This window comes from Hyperoodon ampullatus (genome assembly GCF_949752795.1).
Source record: "Hyperoodon ampullatus genome assembly, chromosome: 5".
Taxonomy (NCBI): Eukaryota; Metazoa; Chordata; class Mammalia; order Artiodactyla; family Ziphiidae; genus Hyperoodon; species Hyperoodon ampullatus.
In genome coordinates this window covers 140,029,876-140,036,715 of record NC_136918.1, presented here as the reverse complement: position 1 = coordinate 140,036,715, position 6,840 = coordinate 140,029,876, and positions in this window count along the sequence as shown.

The following is a 6,840-nucleotide window of genomic DNA, read 5'->3' as shown; positions in this document are numbered from 1 at the left end:
TCAAAATGCTCTACCAATGGTTTCTGACAAACACATAACTAATCAAATTTAAGTTCCCTTATTTTACTCAACACAGCTTGTGAAGGTGGCAGACAGGCCAAGTTTCCCCACCTAAGTCAATTTCACATTTAGATCTTTTTGGTGTTGCCCTATTGATCGATGCTTTTGAACAACAGAAAAAAGGGAAAATGGCAGAAATGGAAGGGCTGAGAATGGTTACATTTTAAAACAAGCAGAACGTGCCGGACAACAGTACCCTTATGGGAACAAGTGATCGCTTATGTGAGATTAGAGCACAGGTTTGCATTTAGGTAAATTTTTAAAAAGCAAGAATAAAGAAAAACAAAAACAAACCTGAAACGCACTTTTGAAGATTGGTTTGCTTTTTCCTTTGAAAGTTATCAATCTAGAGAGAAGAATGACTAATCCCAGAAATGAGTGTTTGATTATTTCCCTGCAGGACTCAAGAGAGCTAGCGTTTACTGTACTGTGACATTATTCAGAATTTTAATAAACCTTAACTTAGAGACTTATCTCTCTGATTGGTGGTGATGTGGGCAAGCAGACAGTGCACAGCCGCTTCCACTGTACGGAACAAACATAATCTCTTACGGGTAAATTAAAATAAATTACCCCTATCTCCAAAGGGAACTGCTCACTTCTTTACTTTCTAAATCAGTAGTAGCAGGTCAACTACTATTTTCGGATACCCTGAAATTGAATACAGGCCAATATAAAAGTCTCATGTGCTTAAAAAAAAAAAAAAAAGCCATCCACGCTCAAACGCTGTTACCCCTCCATCCAAAATGCTCTAAGAACGGGAAAATAAAGTCAGCCTTGTGCACCCACATCTCCATTTCCGACAGGCTGCCCACGTTCGCCTCGCAGGACAGAGGGGCCCGGATCCAGAGGTCCTGGGGCGCCCTCGGGGGTCCCACTGGAGCCGCAGGACCCTCCCGGCACCAGCCCCTCGCCCGCTGCCACGGCCGGACCCGGGACCTGGCCGCGGAGGTGACCGGGGGGACTGGGATAGGCGCGTTTCCGGGAAGCCGCAGCCTCCCAGGTGTTTCAGGCGCCCGGCACCCCAGATCTTCCCGGGCCCGGCGTCCTCCCCGTAGGTCAGCCGCAAACCCGGGCGCGCCGGGGCCTCTCGGACACCCTCTCCATCGTCCCCCACCCCTTCGCGAAATCAGGTCCGCCGGGCGCCCACTGGCAGGAGCCCCCCTACCACGCCCGCGTTTCCTTTTAAAACAAAAGCAAGTGAAACAAGCCGGCGCGCCCCGCCCGCCCCTGCCACCTCGGCGACCCCGGGGCCGCGGCCCAAGTTCGCAGCCTGCTCCGCCCGTCACCGCCGGGCCCACTCCGAGCTCGGCCTGCCGCACCGAAAGCCACTCGGCCCCAGGAACACGAGCCCCGAGCGGACCGGATCCCAGACGCGCGACCTCCGAATGCTACGGATAGCCGCCACCCAGCCTGGACTCCGGCTGCGCCCCGGGATCCGGACCTCGGCGCCACCTACGTCCCCCGCCCGGTTCCTGGGTCCCCCGGTAGAGGATCCGGCGCCGGAGGACGCTCCCCGCTGGACCCCGGCCGCCGGCCCGGCCCGATCCCGCTCTTACCGCGCCTCTTCGGGCAGGGCCGCCGGCGGTTCGGGGCCCGGGGTCCTCGGTGCGCGCCGGCTAGGGCGCGGGCGCGCGGGGGGGATGTCCGGGAGGCCGGGATGGGCGGCGGGCGGCGGGCTGCTGGCGGGCGGGCTCCGGGCGCTCGGGGCTGGGGCTACACCGCGTTCCGCGCAGCCGCTGGAGGAAGTAACTGGCTGGTCCCCTCGGCCGCGCGCTCTTCACGAGCGAGGGGAGGAGGGAGGTGGGAAGAGGGAGGGGAGAAGACAGCGAGGAGGGGAGGAGGGGAGGAGGGGCTGAGGGGGAGGGGAAAGGAGGGACGGGAGGGGAGGAGGGGAGGCGAGACTGCAGAGGGCGGGTGGAGGGGAGGGGAGGAGAGAGAGGAGGGGTGGGAAGGGCAGCGGGGGGGAGGGGGGAGGAGAAGAGCAGGGGGCGGAGCCGGACCTTTCAGGCGGGACTTCGCTCGGCGCCTGATGTCACTCGGCTGTCCCTCGCCGGCTGTTCCAGGGCCGCTCTGGGCCGGGAACTCCGAGGCCTGGCGCCCCGTGCTCTGTGTGTCCCGGGAGCTCAGGAGGAGAGTCTTTCTGTGGTTTCTTCCCCGGGTCCGGAGGCTTTAACCCCAAACGTGGCCTGGCAGGACTGGAGTAGTGCTGGTGCCACCGAGTGGCCGCAGGGCTTGGGGTCATAAGGGATTCATCCTGGCCCCATTCTTGGACCTCCTTGTGGACTTATGATTTCTGATCATTTTTATTTCTGATCTTTCTGTCATGCTGACGCTGAGATGATAAAGATGCAAAATGGGCCCTTTTATGCGTCACGGAGTCCCCCTGCTCCGAGAAGCCCCATTCCTACAGCCTCCGTGTGAGTGGCACCCCCTAGAGTTGGGCGGTGCCTTAGTAGTAATCAGCCTTGACTGAGCTTCCCTGGGCTAATCCTCATGATAATTCTCCAAGGCATTATTGTCCCCACTTTAAATATGAGGGAGTTGACCCTCAGGGTAAATAACTTGCCAAGTCATAAGACATATAAATGGGAAATTCAGGGTTGAAACTCCAGTTTATCTGACTTCTAACTATGATCAAAACCATCACCCATACCTCCCATTTCCATTTTTAGCAGGAAATATTCAATACTTGAGTCCCTGGCTAGAAACGTGCACATTTCCCATTCAGGTCAGATTCTCAATATTTTGGAGAAATATTTAGATTCCTAAAAGTGGTTATGAAATAAAATAGCTCAGCTTAGGCAAGGCCAGGGGCTGAAATTTGGTGCATCTCAGGGACTGCAGTGCTGTGAAGAGAGAGAGGAAAGGCCTCACTTCTCTGTTACCAAGGTTCCTGGTTTCCATGGCAACCCTAAACCAGGAGTTATCCAGATAATTGAGATACTATTGCACCTTAATGTTTCCAGGTACCTGAGGGTCTCCGGGTATCACCATTGCATGGGTCAGAGGCAGGGTCTACACGGCTCAAACAACCAGGTGCTGAGAAGATTGATATTTCCAGCAGATTGAACTGATTCTGATGCTTTCTCCAGGTACATTCAGGCCTGGAACAGAAATCACAGATAGGTCAAGAAGGAGTTTCATAAATGGGATACAGATCCATAGTGAGTTACCATGGAGACATAAAGAGTATTTTTTTTTTTAACTGTAGCAGAAAATACTGACTCATCTGGGCTGCAGTTTCAGCTAATAGAGGGTCTTTTCCCCCAGGCTATTGAAAGCATCTGAGAAGCTTGGTACAGACAGCCATTAGGTCAAGTTCAGTTGCCTGGAGTGGGGCTGCCTTGTCCACAGGACCTGTTCCCGTGCCCCTGGGTCTCCGGTGCTAGGTGATCAGGGGCTCCCTGAGTCCCTGAGGTCCACTGACTCTTTGGGAAGACATCTTTCCTCCCTGAGGGGCTGGTCGGGGGGAGGGGCGTTTCCAACACATCTGAGCAGAAAGACGTCAAAAGAAGTGGCATTGGAGTCATTCCTGACAACCAACTTTTCCTCTGCTCTAACTGGCTAAACCTTGGGCCAGTTCTCACCTCTGTAGAAGCAAGGGTGATTATGTCATCAGGCTGTGATGGGCATTTGACACAGAACCAAATTTGTAAAGAATTTGTTCATCACATGGTAGAGAGAGGTTAAGAATGATATAGCTATTAAGTGTCTTTTTCCAAGCTCCCCTCTGGGAGCATCTTATGAAAAATCCTTTAAAAAATATATACATGGGGCTTCCCTGGTGGCGCAGTGGTTGAGAGTCCGCCTGCCGATGCAGGGGACACGGGTTCGTGCCCCGGTCCAGGAAGATCTCACATGCCGCGGAGCGGCTGGGCCCGTGAGCCATGGCCACTGAGCCTGCGCGTCCGGAGCCTGTGCTCTGCAGTGGGAGAGGCCACAACAGTGAGAGGCCCGTGTACCACAAAAAAAAAAAAAAAAAAAATATATATATATATATATATATATATATATATATATATATATATACATGAAAAAAAAAATCATCCCTACCCTCTCAGATATAAATGTGTGAAACCCGATAGAAAATAATCTAACCAGGAGCAAAATGCAGGGCTGAAAGAGGTGCAGAGGCTGGAGAGAGGAAGCTGGGGTCGCACACAAGCCTGTACTCCTGACTCCCCCCCAGGCCTCTGCCACTCCCTGTTCCCCTTCCCAGGAGCCCTGGGCTCAGTCAAGCAAGCCCCTTGCCCTGGGTCCTACGCGGCGGTGGCTGATCCCCCTCTACGCTTGGGTGGTCACATGCTCATAATAAAATGTCTTATCCTAGTTCTGGGGCCATAACAGGGTTCCTAACATTTTTTACCTTCCTGTTGTTAGTCGGTTTCCTAGTTACTCAGCAGAACTAAAACCCAGCCTGGCTGCAGCCTGTGATTATTCATTGACTATTATGGCTTGATTCACAAGGAACATCGGGTTTTCCAGTAAATTAAACCCAATAAAAGTATGGCCCTTGCACTTCAAGATCAAAAGTCAAAGGTGTTAGAAGGAAATTAAAAGTCAGGCGGCCCATCAGGTGAAATGACCAGAATGTACCACGGTCAGGCTGAGTGTAAGAGCAGTCTTAACTCTTCCTTTAAGAAAGAGGGAAGCTTATAGAGGAGAAGAAGGAAGAGGAAATTACAGTAGAATGTATGCATCATAAATAGTAAATGTCTAGAGGGTAAAATGCAGATAAAGAGTTCTTTAGAATCCAGACGTAATTATTAAAAATGATTAGCTTACCAAGTTATCCTGTAAAAACAACAACAAAAAAAACTTTTCCTTAGAAAGACATCTGTATTTGTCTTGAAATCCAAATCAATAGTCAACATACAGTCGCAAGTGGAAACCGTTCAGGTGGCTTCCACTTGCAAGCTAAACAGACGTCATCTGGTCTGACATGTATCATTTATTCATTTAGCAAACACTGAGCTGCTGAGAAGACAGATGAGGAAGGGCTTAGTCCTTGCCCTTGAAGAAGTAAAACCGAAGTCCATGGTTCTGCAAAAATCATGCACAAATGTGAGACTTTGGAAATCCTGGGAGGGGTTGGGCAGTGGAGGGGGAAATGCACTTAGAGATAGAGATAATTTAATGCATGCATATTTTTCTGGCACCTACGTTTCCTTTGCTGACCATTCACCCTGCAGTCACAGGGTCATGACTGGCAGTAGTTATTCCACTGATGCATGTTGGGGTCAAGGAACAGATGAAATTAAACTTTATAACCTCCCCCATTTCCTCCCACCACACACAACAAATATGCACACAACGTGTATACCATCCAGCTGCTCTCTCCTTGTGCCCATCTACAGGCTGGCACTGGTTCCTGGAATCCGGGCCAAGCTGGGGTCATCCAGCAGCCTCCCAGGCCCCTCCCCCCGACAAGGTGGTCCCACACTATGCAAGTGCAGGTAGTTTCTACCCTTTTCTTTAAGATTCCTCGGAACAGCCAACATGGGGCTACCCACAGGAGGTCAAAACCTTCTCCTAATGTTCTATGTTAACTTCAGCTGCTTTTGGCAGCCTCATTGGTCCCTTGTGTTTCCTGGGGCATGAAGGCAGGATAACTAGATAGAGCCTGTGATCTTATCCTGTGGGGGGCAGCCTGTGGGGTCAGACTTCCTGGGGTCAGATCCCAGCTCAGCCCTTCACTAGCTGTCCAGCTGTGGCCCCAGCAAGTTACTTAAACTGTCTGGATGTCAGTTTCCTTCTCTGTCAAGTTTGCATAATAGCCTTGCTTTTCTTCTAGGGTTGTGTGACGATTAAGTGCGTTAAAGTTTCTTAAGTACTTAGAACAATGCCTGGCACATAATTAAGTCTAGGGCTGTGATAAACAAGCAACAGCTCCGCAGAGAGTTGGTCCTGCCATCCCCTTCAGCCACCTCTGATCACGGTCTTCTTCTACACCCTAAGCGGGATTTTGATTCACAATAGGGAATAAGGTCAAGACCAATGCTGTCCATTGGAGCTCACAGTTTCACTATAATTCTCTTGCCTTTGGTAGCAGGAGACCAGGGAATGAAACACTGATTTTTTTTTTTTTTTTTGGTTTCCATCCCCATTTCATTTCATTTTTTTTTCACAAAACTTGGTATCGGTCATTATTTTATTTTCATATTTACATCCTTGTCCTACTGCCCATTCAATCTTGGAATTCTTTTTCTTTTTTTTTTTTTTATTAGTTTCTGCTTTATATCAAAGTGAATCAGTTATACATATACTTATGTTCCCATATCCCTTCCCTCTTACGTCTCCCTCCCTCCCACCCTCCCTATCCCACCCCCCTCCAGTCGGTCACAAAGCACCGAGCTGATCTCCCTGTGCTATGCGGCTGCTTCCCACTAGCTATCTACCTTACCTTTGGTAGGAAACACTGAATTTTAAAATTAGAAAAGTCTTTAGAGTTGATAAGTGAGACCAACTCCTGTTTTTACCAGGAAACTGAAGCCCAAGGAGGATCAATTCCTTGCCAGCGGTCATAGGACTCTCCCTGGTGGGCCTGGGGCCTCAGTCTAGACCTCCTGCCCCCGCTGCCTCCCTGACGCAGTCATTGTTTCCTTATAAGGCAGTGCTCCTGGAGTATATAAACCACCTTCAGAATCTGCTGTGATATTAAACTGCGTGATAACATGCTTTAGGCAAGTCTGAACAGCAAAAATAGTAAGAGGGACCTGCTGTATTCTGTAGGATTGATAATCCCTAAATAAATGTGTCTGCAGTGTGAGTCAGACC